Here is a 16882-nt window from a genome sequence, read left to right on the forward strand (position 1 = left end):
CTGCAACATCACTGGAGTGCCCAAAAGCACAAGGTGTGCAATACTCAGAGACATGGCCAAGGTAAGAAAGGCTGAAAGACGACCACCACTGAACAAGACACACAAGCTGAAACGTCAAGACTGGGCCAAGAAATATCTCAAGACTGATTTTTCTAAGGTTTTATGGACTGATGAAATGAGAGTGAGTCTTGATGGGCCAGATGGATGGGCCCGTGGCTGGATTGGTAAAGGGCAGAGAGCTCCAGTCCGACTCAGACGCCAGCAAGGTGGAGGTGGAGTACTGGTTTGGGCTGGTATCATCAAAGATGAGCTTGTGGGGCCCTTTCGGGTTGAGGATGGAGTCAAGCTCAACTCCCAGTCCTACTGACAGTTTCTGGAAGACACCTTCTTCAAGCAGTGGTACAGGAAGAAGTCTGCATCCTTCAAGAAAAACATGATTTTCATGCAGGACAATGCTCCATCACACGCGTCCAAGTACTCCACAGCGTGGCTGGCAAGAAAGGGTATAAAAGAAGAAAAACTAATGACATGGCCTCCTTGTTCACCTGATCTGAACCCCATTGAGAACCTGTGGTCCATCATCAAATGTGAGATTTACAAGGAGGGAAAACAGTACACCTCTCTGAACAGTGTCTGGGAGGCTGTGGTTGCTGCTGCACGCAATGTTGATGGTGAACAGATCAAAACACTGACAGAATCCATGAATGGCAGGCTTTTGAGTGTCCTTGCAAAGAAAGGTGGCTATATTGGTCACTGATTTGTTTTTGTTTTGTTTTTGAATGTCAGAAATTTATATTTGTGAATGTTGAGATGTTATATTGGTTTCACTGGTAAAAATAAATAATTGAAATGGGTATATATTTTTTTTTTGTTAAGTTGCCTAATAATTATGCACAGTAATAGTCACCTGCACACACAGATATCCCCCTAAAATAGCTAAAACTAAAAACAAACTAAAAACTACTTCCAAAAATATTCAGCTTTGATATTAATGAGTTTTTTGGGTTCATTGAGAACATGGTTCTTGTTCAATAATAAAATTAATCCTCAAAAATACAACTTGCCTAATAATTCTGCACTCCCTGTATGTGTGTGTATGTATATATGTATGTATATATGTGTGTGTGTGTGTGTGTGATATATATATATATATATATATATTAAGCATATCTGGGCTGCTTTCAAACTGATCCGCAAGTGCAGAGCAGATTACCTGCACTGAGCCATAGGCTTCTGTTACCTGCGAGTTTGGTGAGCACCTGCAGAATATAATAGAAGTCTATTGCAAAGTGCAGGAAAGCCAAAAGTACACAGCGTTATACCCGCTGTGCGGGTAAACTGCAGCGCATCAGTGTGAAAGCAGCCTTGGGCCCCTTTTGCACATTCAGTCCGACCAATTGGACCCTCCATTCACCTCTAAGTAGTAGCAGACATAAACCGACTTGTGTCCTACCTCCAATTTGATCTGCTAAAAAAAAAAAGTATAGTGGGCTGTGTCCGCTCCGCATATGCAGAGCAGACACGGACATACCATCCACCCGCTCCACTCATTGTGGCCCACGATCGGTTACCAAGTTGCTTAAGTGGCCCTCGCTCTTCAAAAGGTTGGGCACCCCTGCTGTAAGGAGTCAAGAAGGTTTTTTTCAGTGAGGTAGGAGCTCAGACCTTTGATATCAAAGGAGACAGGAACAACAAGCGCCCAGAGGCGATTTGGTTCGCATGTGCTGCGCTATATAAGTTTTTCATTCATTCATTCAGACAGTTGTAGTCTGTGTTCTGAAACTTATTTAGAGGTGAATGGGAGCAAGGAGATGGGTTCACCATAAAATAATTAAAAGTCTAAGGTTCCGTACACACGTCCCGAGAAACTCGACGGGCAAAACACATCGTTTTGCTCGTCGAGTTCCTTGTGAAGCCGCCGAGGATCTCGGCGAGCCAAATTTTCCCATTGCCCAACGAGGAAATAGAGAACATGATCTCTTGTTGGCCCAACGAGATCCTCGTCGGTTTCCTCTGCGAAAAGTGTACACACGACCGGTTTTCTCGGCAGAATACGTCTCCCATCGAGTTTCTTGCTGAATTCTGCCGAGAAAACCGGTCGTGTGTACGGGGCCTAAGAGGCAGAGTAGGACCCCTCATAATGGCTGCAACAGGTCTAAAGACCCTGGAACAAAGGAGATTTAGGAGATCTCATCTTTTTGAGGGCTCTTTAGACTTTACAAACTGTAAGGTTGGCTTATTTGTGACTCGGTTGGATTTCAGTGGTCTAAAAGTTATATATAAAATTCTAGAATGAACCTAGGGGCTCACACCAGTGTGGGTTTTAAATCGTGCTACGTCAGTGCGATTTTAAAGCTCCAGATCAGTGTGGTTTGGACCTTTTTTGATTTATTTGCGACTTCTTCATTTAACAGAAGTCCATGCAAGTTGCAAGTAAACTGGAAAACATTAGTGCAAGAACCTTTTTCAAAGTTGCTGCAACTTGATGTGGTGTGACTTGTCATGCGGTTTTGAACTGTCAAATTGCATGACAAATCGCTCTGGCATGAACCAGGGCTGCATTGGATTTTAATAATCGGCCAATCCATTCTAGTACAAACCTAGAGGGAAGGGGTAGCCTTTCACTTGTATTTCTTGGATGCTTCAACAATGAGATCTTTCTGACTTGGTTCACACCCTTTTTACATGTCCTCGCTCCTCCTGTCACGTTAACCATAAAATAAGCCCAGGAGGGAGAGTGAGACCCTTCAGATCCGAAGACCCTGGAACATAAGACTGTTTACTAAAAGAGAAGAAATTGGCTCTTGAATTGCCAACCTCTACCAAAAACTGAAATGTGATTTAAATGGGCTGACCTTTTAAAAAACTGTTACCTGTGAAATTTTTCTCAAAGCTTATATAAATGTCAAAAGAGTAAAACATGACGCTGCAGAATATTATGTTTTGTTTCTCATCTATTCATTCCAGTTGGTGACGTAAGCCTTTGCATACATACATTCTTATTCCTGCAAACCAATGTATACTTAAAGGGTCACTAAAGGATTTTTTTTTAGCTAAATAGCTTCCTTTACCTTACTGCAGTCCTGGTTTCATGTCCTCATTGTTCGTTTTTGCTCTGATGTTGCTGTAATCCTTCTCTGTTCTGGACACTTCCTGGTTGTCTGTTTCCTGATGACCACAGTAATGGGAGCTTCTAGTTTTATTTTCCAAACCATCACTTCTCTATGGCTCTGTACATGCACAGAGGCAGGATAACATGCAGAAACGAAACTAAATGCAAAAACGAAACTACAGGTACATTGTAAGATTGATTTTTATCTATTTTTAATCAATTTTGAAAGGAATTAGTCAACTATTTATGTCTCTATACCCTGTAAACAGTCATTTCAGCAAAAAAAAAAATTCCTTTACAACTCCTTTAACCACTTCCGGACCGCCGCATGTACATATACGTCGGCAGAATGGCACGGACAGGCACATGTAAGAACCTGTACGTGCCTGCCTAGACGTGGGTCCGATCGGGACCCCCCCCCCCCCGTACATGCGGCGGTTCCCGTGGCTTCAGGAGCGATCCGGGACGACGGCGCGGCTATTCGTTTCTAGCCGCCCCATCGCGATCGCTCCCCGGAGACGAAGAACGGGGAGAGCCGTATGTAAACACGGCTTCCCCGTGCTTCACTGTGGCGGCTGCATCGATCGAGTGATCCCTTATATAGGGAGACTCGATCGATGACGTCAGTCCTACAGCCACACCCCCTACAGTTGTAAACACACACTAGGTGAACCCTAACTCCTACAGCGCCCCCTGTGATTAACTCCCAAACTGCAACTGTCATTTTCACAATAAACAATGCAATTTAAATGCATTTTTTGCTGTGAAAATGACAATGGTCCCAAAAATGTGTAAAAATTGTCCGAAGTGTCCGCCATAATGTCGCAGTCACGAAAAAAATCGCTGATCGCCGCCATTAGTAGTAAAAAAAATAATAAAACTATCCCCTATTTTGGAAACGCTATAAATTTTGCGCAAACCAATCGATAAACGCTTATTGCGATTTTTTTTTTTATTTTATTTTTTTTTTATTTTTTTTACCAAAAATAGGTAGAATACGTATCGGCCTAAACTGAGGGGAAATTTTTTTTTATATGTTTTTGGGGGATATTTATTATAGCAAAAAGTATAAAATATTGCATTTTTTTCAAAATTGTCGCTCTATTTTTGTTTATAGCGCAAAAAATAAAAACCGCAGAGGTGATCAAATACCACCAAAAGAAAGCTCTATTTGTGGGGAAAAAAGGACGCTAATTTTGTTTGGGAGCCACGTCGCACGACCGCGCAATTGTCTGTTAAAGCGACGCAGTGCCGAATTGTAAAAACCCCTTGGGTCATTTAGCAGCATATTGGTCCGGTCCTTAAGTGGTTAAGAAGGCGTTTTATACATTTTTTTTTTTATTATTATTTTATTTTTTTTCCTGCACAAATTTCACCCAGGATTCACACAATTTTTTCAATAGAATCCAATTAGAAAATTGTGTGAATGCAGGTTAATGCCGCGTCCATACGATTAGAATTTTCGTCAAGAAAATCATGAATTTTTTTCCCGACGGAGAGTTGGTTCAAACTTGTGTTGCATACAGACTGTCACACAAATGTTGTTGGCAATTACGAACGTCAAGAATGCGGTGACGTACAACACTACGACGAGCCCAGAAAAATTAAGTTCAATGATTCCGAGAATGCGTAGGATTTTTGTGCGTCGAATTGCATACAGATGATCGGAATTTCCGACAAGATCTTTTCCCGTCGGAAAATTTGAGAACCAGCTCTCAAAATGTTGCTGTTAAATTCCAGCAGAAAATGTCCGATGGAGCCTACGCCTAACAGGTTTGCTTCTAAGATGTCCCTGTATTCGGCTCCATCCATCTTCCCATCAACTCTAATCGACTTCCCTGTCCCTGCTGAAGAAAAGCATCCCTACTACATGGTGCTGCCACCGCCATGTTTCACAGTGGGGATGGTGTGTTCAGGATGATGTGCAGTGTTCATTTTCCGCCAGATATAGCGTTTTGCTTTTAGACCAAAAATTTCAATTTTGGTCTCATCTGACCAGAGCGCCTTCTTCCACATGTTTGCTGTGTCCCCCGCAAACTGCAAGCGGGACTTCTTATGGCTTTCTTCTCGCTACTCTTCTATAAAGGGCAGATTTGTGGAGTGCAAAACTAATAGTTGTCCTGTGGACAGAATCTCCCACCTGAGCTGTGGATCTCTGCAGCTCCTCCAGAATTACCATGGACCTATAGGTGCTTCTCCAATTACTGCTCTCCATGCCCGGCCTGTCAGTTTAGGTGGACGGCCATGTCTTGGTAGGTTTGTAGTTGTGCCATACTCTTTCTATTTTCGGATGATGGATTGAACAGAGCTCCGTGAGATGTATAAAGCTTGGGATATTTTTTTTTTTATAACCTAACCCTGCTTTAAACTTCTCCACAACTTTATCCCAGACCTGGCTGGTGTGTTCCTTGGCCTTCATGATGCTGTTTGTTCACTAAAGTTCTCTAACAAACCTCTTACGTTTTTGGTCAGAATATGATAAAATATGGAAAATTTCAAGGGGTATGAATACTTTTTTCAAGTCCCTGTATAAGTAGTATACTTCTGTTGCTCTCCAAAACACAGGCAACTTGTCCCATTTGACAGGAATAGCCTCTCGCAGCATATACAGTACTAATGTGTGTAAATGTGCAGTTGTGGTAATCTACTTTGCCAGGTGATTTGTTTGGTTCGGAAAGTAAGCCCTTGGGGGCTGATTGAATAAGTGACTTGGCTGATGGCTTGCCTGATTCCCAGGACCTTGCACCTGGAAAGAAACGCTATGAATAAAAGCTGTGGGAGAGAGCATGTTAAACATCTGCGTGAGATCATGAAGTTCCAAAAGTGGGAAACGGAACCAAGAAAAATACTCAGACTCTGTGTTAAGCAATAGACTTGTATTAATAACTTTAAACTTAAAGAGGAAGTAAACTTCCTTTCCTGACTTTTAACTATAAGTAAGACTCTAATAAGGCTTACCTATAGGTAGTATAAATATCACTTCAACCTCCACTACATGACATGCATTCAGCCATTGGCTCACTGACTTTGACAGCAGTGGGCGCCAATGGCGCCCACTGCTGTCTCAGCCAATGAGGAGAGTCCTGGAAAGCTAAGGCCGACCCAGTCCGAAGCTGCGGGACCCGCGGACCCGATCTCCGCTGGAGTCCCGCAATCGGTCCCCGGAGCTGAAGACTGGGGAGAGCTGTGTGTAAACACAGCTTCCCCGTTCTTCACTGTGGCGGCGTCATCGATCGTGTGATCCCTTTTATAGGGATACACAATCGATGACGTCACACCTACAGCCACACCCCCCTACAGTTAGAAACACATTAGGTGATACATAACCCCTTCAGCGCCCCCTTGTGGTTAACGCCCAAACTGCAATTGTCATTTTCACAGTAAACAATGCATTTTAACCACTTCAATACCGGCCCATTGTCATTTGACGTCCACAGATGGGATCTCCCATCCTGGGTGGACGTCAAATGACGTCCTGGGCTTTGCGGGTGAATATCTGAATGATGCCTGCAGCCAGAGACATCATCCAGATATCCTCTTGTTCAGCCGACGATTCTGCACGACATAAGAACGATCATAGCGGCGGTTCCCCCTCTCCCGCCGCCATCCGGTGCTTCTCCGGGCTCTCCCGTGCCTTCGGGGGACCGGAGAACGAATCGTCCGGCGCTCGCAGGAAGCATAGAGATGACTGGTGACCAGATGGTCACCAGTCATCTCTATGACCGTCGGAGGACCCGGGCGCAATGTGATGACGTCACGCCCGGGTCCCCGTAAGTAAACAAAGCCGCGATTGCGGCTGTAAGCAACTATTCATGAGATCGGTGATTTTTTTTTTTTTTTCACCGATCTCATGGTTTCCAGCCTGGAGGAGAGATGTGGGGTCTTATTGATATATTATATTTTCGACTTTTTAATTATGAATTTTAATTATAATGACTTTGTCTACCATTATTTGTGCCTTTTTATGCAAAAGCTCAAGAAAAATGCATCCCTCTACATTCTTTGTAGGTCGTCACACTGGTCCGTTTCGCTTCCATTGTGGTGTTAAAATGCAGCAAGCAAGATTTTATTTTTTTTTTTTTTTTTTTTTTGGGTCAGTTAAAAAAAAAAAACATGACCTATGAAACGCACACCATAAGCACAGTAATACAGCGTGTGTTTTCTGTGCCATTATTGGCAAAATGCCGATATCCTTTTCAGCCGGTATGTTTCGGCTACCGAAATTTCTGAGCCTGGCTGAATGAAGTGCATTATAGAAAATTCAAAGAAAATCAATACACTTGTTTTACATTGTTACTTGGATTGCGTTGGCAGCCGCTTAATTTTGCTTGTTACATAGAGAAACAAACTCTCTTATCTGTTTTTAATTGAACAAATGTGTATACATCATGGTGGTAAGATGTGTGTTTGGCAATGTAAGTGTTTTGGTAAAGAAGTTGCAAGCAGCATCTTCCACTAGTTTCCTTCTTTCTGCTGTCCTCTTCCATCTGTATTTATTATTGGTGCACCGAGATGACACTTGTCCTGTAGACACAATAGGACGTTAGCAGGGGTTGACAAATTTGCTTGGAATCTAGGAGCCAGCTAAAAAACTTAGGAGCCAGAAAACGCGCCCCGTCCCGACGAGCTTGCGCGCAGAAGCGAACACATACATGAGCAGCGACCGCATATGTAAACGGTGTTCAAACCACACATGTAAGGTATCGCCACGATTGGTAGAGTGAGAGCAATAATTCTAGCCCTAGACCTCCTCTGTAACTCAAAACATGCAACCTGTAGAGTTTTTTTTTTTAAATCTCCATAGGCGACGTTTTTAAAGGGTAAAAGTTTGACGCCATTCCACGAGCGGACGTAATTTTGAAGCGTGACATGTTGGGTATCAATTTAATCGGCGTAACATTATCTTTCATAATATAAAAAAAAAAAATGGGGATAACTTTACTGTTGTCTTATTTTTTTATTAAAAAAAGTGTAATTTTGTCCCCAAAAAAGTGCGCTTGCAAGACCACTGCGCAAATACGGCGTGACAGAAAGTATTGCAACGATCGTCATTTTATTCTCTAGGGTGTTAGGATAAAAAATATATAAAATGTTTGGGGGTTCTAATTAGAGGGAAGAAGATGGCAGTGAAAAAAGTGAAAAATTACATTAGAATTGCTGTTTAACTTGTAATACTTAACTTGTAATACCAACGGCCACCACCAGATGGCGCCAGCTTACACACGCCAGGACCCTATTTCTAGTCGCCATGGCGACCTGGCGCCCGGGATTTGTCGACCCCTGCGTTATAGGAAATCTCTCCAAAGTGAAGGAAATCCTATTGTCAGTAGGACCCCTCATAATGGTTGCAATAGGTCTAAAGACCCCGGAACAAAGGAGATTTTGAAGATCTCATCTTTTGAGGGCTCTTTTGATTTTACAAACTGCCGGGTTAACTTATTTGTGGTCTAAAAGTTATAGTTTAATTATAGAATCTCATTGTCATTGGAACAAGTGTCTACTATTGGAAAATGTTCCCATAAGTTACTGTTCTGGTGACAGATTGAAAATGTTCATTTTTTATTTTCCCCTATCGCTTTAAGACTTATGACTGTTTACCAGGGCAGGCTGAGAGGGGGAATGTTCCCAGTACAGACACAGGCAGCAATATAAAAAAAAAAACAGAGGTTCAAACCCTTCTCCTACGCTATTAAAGCGGAGGTCCACACAAAAATGGAACCTCTGCTTTTCGGAACGCCCCCCCCCCCTCCCTCACATTTGGTACCGTTCAGGGGGGGAGGGGGTGCAGATACCTGTATAATACAGGTTTCTTTATCGTACATCACGGGACACAGAGCAGCATAGCCATTACATATGGGTTATATAGTGTACCTTCAGGTGATGGACACTGGCACTCTCCGACAGGAAGTTCCCTCCCTATATAACCCCCACCCATAGTGGGAGTACCTCAGTTTTTTCGCCAGTGTCTTAGGTGTTGGTGCACGTTGAAGGTTGTGCCTGCAGTTTGTCCTTGGGACCAGGGCCAGCCGACCGGATCCGTCCAAGGTGCTTCATAGCCAAAGTGGACGGTACCCGGGCCCCAATTCGTGGATGGGGTTTTGCCTATAATGCCTCTCCTTGGAGGGCTGGACTCTGGGTTCCAGGACTGGGTTTTTTAACCTATGAATACCTGCTGCCAGTAGTGCTGTATAGGTCCAGGTGTGTGGTGTTCCTGACTTGGACCCCGGTCCCTGAAGGTCTATGACCATACCCACGGTGAAGGGGGAAGATTGGGCCTCTTGCATGAGCAATACCCTGCGGCGTGGAAAGGTAAGCGGGGGGCCTACGGAACTTGGTTTGTCAGTGGGCTCCCCACAGGGGACTCTGGGGAAAAGCCTTTTTTATGCCTCTGTGCATGGGCTAAAAGAGAAACCACAAAGTCTGCATGACTGGATGGCTCAAACACCCAGGTATACTGTTCCTCTGGCTGGGCTAATAGACTGCTGCTGCTGCTACAAGGTGTTTTGCTCCATGAAATGTAAAAGGGAGCATGTCAGGTTTAAATTACTTACTTCCTGATGTCTGTGTGTCTCCAGCAGCTCCCGGGCTCCTCTCCCCACATGGATTCTGCTTCCTGCTTCCTGAAAGCGGCGTCGGGAGCGCGCGCGCGTGCGCGCGCACTGTTATAGGCACCGACGCTGCGTGGAGGGGCGGGGGACGCCCAGGGAGTTCCCTCCCCTCTGTACATCAGAGGGAAAAACTCTATTTAGCCTGTCAGTTTGCTGAAGGCTGTGAAGGGACACGGAGCAGCGATGCTGAGCTGAGCAGGATAGGTTTGCCTATGTTATGCTGACACAGTGACACCTAGTGGCCGTTTTTTTGTACACACCTTGCTAAAGAGCTGTTTAAGCTCATATTTTCTCTGAAAAGCCGGTGTACTAAGTAGCAGTCAGAGTACTTAGTATTTGGTACTCTCTTAGCCCAGCATTAAGGGAAGCAATATTAGGATATGATTAAGCCCTTGGGGCTCAATATTGCTATCTCTTGTTAGGTTTTGGGAAGTTTAGTTTCTGTCTAACATTACCCTAGCCTAAATTTTTTTCCTCATTTATTTAAATGTGTGTTTTTCTCCAGCTATTACAGTTAGTTGTATATTAGCGGAGTATCTCAGATTTGTTATTATGGCTCCTAAGGGTGCAGGGAACGCTAAAAATGCTAAAGGTGTTAAAAAGCCGAAGGGTTCCCCATCGGGCTCGGAGGATATTTCCCAGAATCCACCTGCCCCTACCTCCCCGGAGGATCCGGAGGTTGCTGCCCTGGGTGAGCCATCGGGGTTGCTAGGTGCTATGGCGGGCCCTATTCAACCAACTCCTTCCTATGTCACGGAAGAGATGTTAGCCTCCACCTTGGGTGGATTTGAAAAGAGGATGGCCGCTCTTATTACGGCCTCTTTATCCGGGAAGAAGCGGGCTAGGTCCCCGTCTCCCAGGTTTGAATCTCCTGAGGAAGATGTCCTTTCCACTGAGGAATTGGAAGATACAGGAGACCAGGCTGAGGATCATCTGGACCATTTGGGTTCTGAAGATTCTACTATAGAAGAACCTTTTTCAGCTTCTCACGCAGAAAAATTGTGGGTTCAGTCCTTAACGGATATGGTGCGGTCAGCTTTTAAAATGCCTTTGCCTCAGCCTCTGGCCTCCGCTGTGTCCTCATTGGGCTCCCTAAAAGCGCCCCAAGCCAACCTGGTGTTCCCGGTCCATCCTTTGTTAAAGGACCTGATATTTCAGGACTGGGTTAAGCCAGACAGGATTTTTTTGCCTCCTAAAAGGTTCGCAGTTATGTACCCTTTAGAGGAGGAGTTTTCAAAAAAATGGGCTGTCCCCACTGTTGACGCAGCCATATCATGTGTCAATAAAGCTTTAACATGTCCAGTGGACAATATTCACATGTTCAAAGATCCTGTGGATAAAAGGCTTGAGACCTTACTAAAGGCATCCTTTTCCACAGCGGGGGCAGTGGTCCAGCCAGCTGTAGCTGCCATTGGCGTCTGCCAGGCTTTAAAAGACCAGGCCAAGCAGGCCCTAAAGGACCTCCCGGCTCAACAGGCTCAGGACTTAGCCGATCTACCTAGAGCCTTATGTTTCGCGGTAGACGCTATCAAGGATTCAATCCAACAGGCGTCCCGCCTATCCCTGTATTTGGTCCACATGAGAAGATTACTTTGGTTAAAGAACTGGTCTGCAGAAACCCCCTGCAAAAAACTCCTTACAGGATTCTCCTTTCAAGGAGAGAGATTGTTTGGAGAAGATCTTGACAAATATATTCAAAAGATCTCTAGTGGTAAGAGCACCCTTTTACCGGTTAAGAAAAGGTTCCGAGGTCCCTCTTTTAAGCGCCCAACCTCTCCAGTTCCAGGGCCCTCATTCTCTAGGCAGTATCGACGGCCTCCTGGACGCGCAGCTGCAAACAGGCCCCAGGGGCAAGCTGCAGGGAACAAGAGACCGTGGAACCGTAAGCCGGTTAAGGCTGCCCCTAAGGCAGCCTTGTGAAGGGGCGCCCCCACTCTCTCGAGTGGGGGGAAGACTCCGGTTGTTCTCGGAGTTGTGGGGGGCCCAAGTTACCGACCAATGGGTTCTGTCCTCAGTAACTCAGGGGTACAAGCTGGAGTTTCGGGAGTTCCCCCCTCCTCACTTTCAAATGTCAAGACTTCCAGGCGACCCTCAGAGACAGGCATCGCTTCTGTCCGCCCTAGAGCGACTCCTATCTCAAGGAGTGATTATGGAAGTACCAGCAGGGGAGCAAGGACAAGGGTTTTACTCAAACCTCTTCGTTGTCCCGAAGCCAAACGGCGACGTCAGGCCTATTCTGGACCTAAAGTTATTAAACCGCTTTTTAAGAGTCCGGTCTTTTCGAATGGAGTCCATTCGTTCGGTGGTGGCCGCCCTCCAAGGAAAGGAGTTCTTGGCCTCCATCGATATAAAGGACGCATACCTGCACGTTCCGATTTTCCCAGGCCATTACAGGTATCTGCGTTTTGCCCTAAACTATCGGCATTATCAGTTCGTGGCTCTTCCGTTCGGACTAGCCACGGCCCCTCGGGTTTTTACGAAGATCCTGGCCCCCGTATTAGCCATCCTAAGGGAACAGGGCATTCTGATCATGGCCTACCTAGACGATCTTCTGGTAGTCGACCACTCAGCGGCCGGTCTAAATCGGGCAGTGTTGCTAGCAGTAAACTGCCTAGAGTCCCTGGGTTGGGTTCTAAACCGGGACAAATCGGCTTTACAGCCCACAAGAAGGTTGGAGTATCTAGGTCTGATTTTAGATACAAGACAACAACGGATCTTCCTGCCCCAGTCCAGAGTGGACTCGATAAGGGAGTTAATCCACATAGTCCTAAGCAGCACAAGGCCATCTATACGCCTCTGCATGCGCCTGTTGGGAAAGCTAGTGGCCACCTTCGAGGCAGTGCCCTATGCCCAGATCCATTCTCGGAGGCTACAGAGAGCAATTCTCGCGGCCTGGGACAAAAGACTCCAGGCCTTGGATCTTCCCATTTCCCTTCCCTATGCGGTAAGGCAGAGCCTGTGTTGGTGGCTAGTCACAAAAAATCTTCTGAAAGGAAGATCGTTCAATCCCCCCTCATGGAGGATAGTAACCACGGACGCCAGCCTATCAGGTTGGGGTGCAGTCCTAGACGATTTAACCCTACAGGGGAAATGGTCAAGGGCAGAATCAGCCCTACCCATAAATGTCTTAGAGATCCGAGCAGCTCGGTTGGCTCTTTTGGGCTGGACGGAGGTTCTGCAGGGCTCCCCAGTAAGGGTACAATCCGACAATGCCACTGCCGTAGCTTATATAAACCACCAGGGTGGCACCAGGAGTCAGGCAGCCCAAAGGGAGGTAGATCGGATCTTTTCATGGGCAGAAGCCCATGTCCCCTGCATCTCGGCTATCTTTATCCCCGGGGTGGACAATTGGCAAGCGGACTTCCTCAGCCGCCAACAGATGTCCCCAGGGGAGTGGTCCCTCCATCCCGAAGTGTTCCAGGTCATTTGCCGGAAGTGGGGTACTCCGGAGGTGGACATTATGGCGTCCAGATTCAATGCCAAAGTAGCAAACTTTTTCTCTCGAACGAGGGATCCATTGGCCTGCGGGACAGATGCCTTGGTGTGTCCTTGGCATCAGTTTGCGCTAATCTATGCCTTCCCTCCAATACGGATGCTACCCCGTCTTCTTCACAGAATTCAAAGGGAACGCAAGCCAGCGATTCTAGTGGCCCCAGCGTGGCCCCGAAGACCTTGGTACTCCTTGATAAAAAGGATGACCGTAGAGGAGCCTTGGGTCCTCCCTCTACGTCCGGACCTCCTCTCACAAGGGCCATTCTACCACCCTGCCTTACAGGCCCTAAATTTAACGGCCTGGCAGCTGAGTCCCTGATTCTCAGAAACAGAGGCCTTTCAGGGCAGGTCGTTTCTACCCTTATAAACGCAAGAAAACCAGTTTCCAGGTTAATATACTATAGGGTGTGGAAGGCCTATATTACCTGGTGTGAAACCAGGAAATGGGATCCCCGCAAATATACTATTGGGAGAATCCTGGAGTTTTTACAGTTGGGAGTGGAAAAAGGTTTGGCGGTCGGCACAATCAAGGGGCAGGTGTCTGCCTTGTCGGTCTTCTTCCAGAGATCGTTGGCTGCCCATTCCTTAATGAAATCCTTTTTACAAGGTGTTATTCGGGTGAATCCCCCGATTAAAGCTCCCCTGTATCCTTGGGATCTAAATTTGGTTCTATCGGCCTTGCAAAGGCAGCCCTTTGAGCCCTTGTCCGTGATTCCTTTGGTCCTTTTGACTAGGAAACTAGTGTTTCTGGTGGCCATGGCATCCGCCAGAAGGGTGTCGGAGTTGGCAGCCTTGTCATGTAAGGCACCTTATTTATTATTGCATAAGGACAGGGTCGTTTTGCGGCCGCTTCCGTCCTTCCTGCCTAAGGTGGTATCAAATTTTCACCTTAATCAAGATGTGATTCTTCCATCATTTTTTCCAAAGCCTTCTTCTAAGGAAGAGAGGTTACTACATTCCTTGGATGTAGTTAGAGCTGTAAAGATTTACTTGGAAGCTACAGCCCAGATTCGTAAGACGGACGTCTTATTCATTCTGCCGGAAGGGCCCAAGAAGGGCCAGGCAGCGTCTAAGGCCACTATTGCTAAGTGGATTAGGCAGACGATTATTCAGGCCTATGGCCTGAAGGGGAAGAGTCCACCCTTATCGGTTAAGGCTCATTCCACTAGAGCTATAAGTGCCTCTTGGGCAGCGTATCACCAGGTCCCTATGGCTCAGGTCTGCAGGGCAGCAACCTGGTCATCTGTCCACACATTTGCAAAATTTTATCAAATGGACGTTAGGAGGAACGCTGATTCAGCCTTTGGGCAGGCGGTACTGCGGGCCGCAGTTTAATCTCCTCTTGTCTGGTGGCACCTCTTGTTTGGTTTTTTCTGGTTGTCTCCCTCCCCTCATGGAGCATTGCTTGGGGACATCCCATATGTAATGGCTATGCTGCTCTGTGTCCCGTGATGTACGATAAAGAAAAAGGGATTTTTATTAACAGCTTACCTGTAAAATCCTTTTCTTGTAGTACATCACGGGACACAGAGCTCCCACCCCTCTTATGGGGAATTTTGGGATGCATATTGCTTGCTACAAAACTGAGGTACTCCCACTATGGGTGGGGGTTATATAGGGAGGGAACTTCCTGTCGGAGAGTGCCAGTGTCCATCACCTGAAGGTACACTATATAACCCATATGTAATGGCTATGCTGCTCTGTGTCCCGTGATGTACTACAAGAAAAGGATTTTACAGGTAAGCTGTTAATAAAAATCCCTTTATTTGCACCCACTTCTGGGCATAGACTCCCACGGGGGTCACGCCCCTCTCCTCTAACTGTCTTCTGGGAAACACACAGGTCCCAGAAAACAGGGGGGACCAGTTAGGACGCGCATCGCGACTCACACATGCGCAGTAGGGAAACGGGAAGTGAAGCCGCAACAATTCACTTCCTGATTCCCTCACCGAGGATGGCGGTGGGGGGCAGCCACGAGCCAACATCATGGTACCCTGGACAGGTAAGTATCCATTTGATGAAAGTCAGCAGCTGCAGTATTTGTAGCTGCTGACTTTAAATGTATATATTTTTAGGCAGCCCTCCACTTTAACTGCATTTTTAAGCGCCTTTCAATGTTATTGGGGTTTAGTAGGAGACAATTTACATGTATGTGCCCCCTTCTTGGAGAACTGTGACACACAAAGGTACTTATGTGGCAACAGTTTTTCATTTTTATTTATTTTTTTATTTTAGGTTGGCGAACTATATATATATATATATATATATATATATATATATAATATATATATATATATATATATATATATATATATATATATATAATATATATTATGTGTGTGTTGTTTTTTTTTTTTTTTCGTCTTTTCTTTTTTTTTTTTTTTGAGGGGGAATGCTTTTTATGTTTTAGGCCAATTTTTCGTCTTATTTCAGAAAAAAAGTGATTACGACTAGCAATTCGGAACTTTTGTCTGTTCACACAGACAAGTATTGCATGAATTTCGGTCCTCCGAGATCTGCCACTTTCATCCTGATCTTTTGGTACAACCACGCACAGCTGCAGAGAACAGATGGATCATCATGTTGTGTTTAGGAAATAACATTGTCTCTTCTTTAAGATACATAAAAAAAAATACCACAACTCCCCTCCAAAGGCTCTACAGCAAGTTCAGCCTTCATAGAGTTCCTTTTTAAATGTAGTGGCTCATATGTACTGGTATAGCAATCTTCCACATCTTTGACTGTAGAGCAGCCTCGGTTTCTCACGAAACATGCAAGTCAGGTCTTTTTGTTTGTCTGGCAAAGTAGGTTTTACATAAAAGTAAATCTGTTTTAAGCCTGATGGCTTTACAAGACCTATTTTGGTTTGTGTGAATGGCAAAAAAGAGTAAAACCTTTTAACTCCAATAATTTGAATACTTCATTGTAGGTTTTAGTGCTTTGTAAATGTATTTCTTTGCATGTTAGGAGTCAAATTGACACTAAAGGTTCGAAATAAAAAATAAATAAAAAATAACAAACATGTCATACTTGTGCAGCTCGTTTTGCACAGCGTGGCCCCGAACTTCGTTTTCTGGGGTCTCTCGGCAGCTGCCTCGGCTCCTCCCCGCATCAGATAACTTTCTCTGGGAAGCGGGTTACCTTTAGGGGCGGGCTCCTGTGTCCAGCATTTGCGTTTATAGACATGAATGCCAGACTTGGCCCCGCCCCGTTAGTAAATTTGATTGACAGCAGCGGGAGCCAACGGCTGCTCTGCTATCAATCTATCCAATAAATAGCCGAGAAGACTGGACCGAGAAGAGCCAAGAAGCCTGCGCGTTCTCGACGTGGGACTTTCGAGGGCTAAAGTAAGTAAACGGGGGGCTGGGGGGCCAGTAATGGATGTTTTTTGAAAAAACAGGAAGCTTTACAACCCCTTTTAAGATTAGAGGAGGTTCATTTGGTCTACATATGGCCCCAAGGTACTCATTGAGCGGCTATTGGGAACAATGTAGTGTTTTCCCTGTCTGGGGGCTTACACTCAACTTCTGAACTCAAAAATTGAAGATTTTGTATCTTGTAGAGAACATCTAGAAATGTTATCCAAAAAAGTGTACCTAGGAAACATTTTTTGTTTGTCTTACCTTTTTTTGTGTTAATTAAAACTAATATTTTTGTCTTTTTTACTTTT

The 16882-nt window shown here is 45.3% G+C and overlaps 1 protein-coding gene across 2 annotated transcripts in view; it reads left to right on the plus strand.

Annotated features, from left to right (window-relative positions):
• Nucleotides 1–16882, plus strand: part of CRTC3 (CREB regulated transcription coactivator 3) — a 217243-nt gene that overhangs the window by 62318 nt on the left and 138043 nt on the right. The window lies entirely within an intron of this gene.

Source organism: Rana temporaria, chromosome 3, assembly GCF_905171775.1.
Source record: "Rana temporaria chromosome 3, aRanTem1.1, whole genome shotgun sequence".
In the NCBI taxonomy this organism is placed as follows: Eukaryota; Metazoa; Chordata; class Amphibia; order Anura; family Ranidae; genus Rana; species Rana temporaria.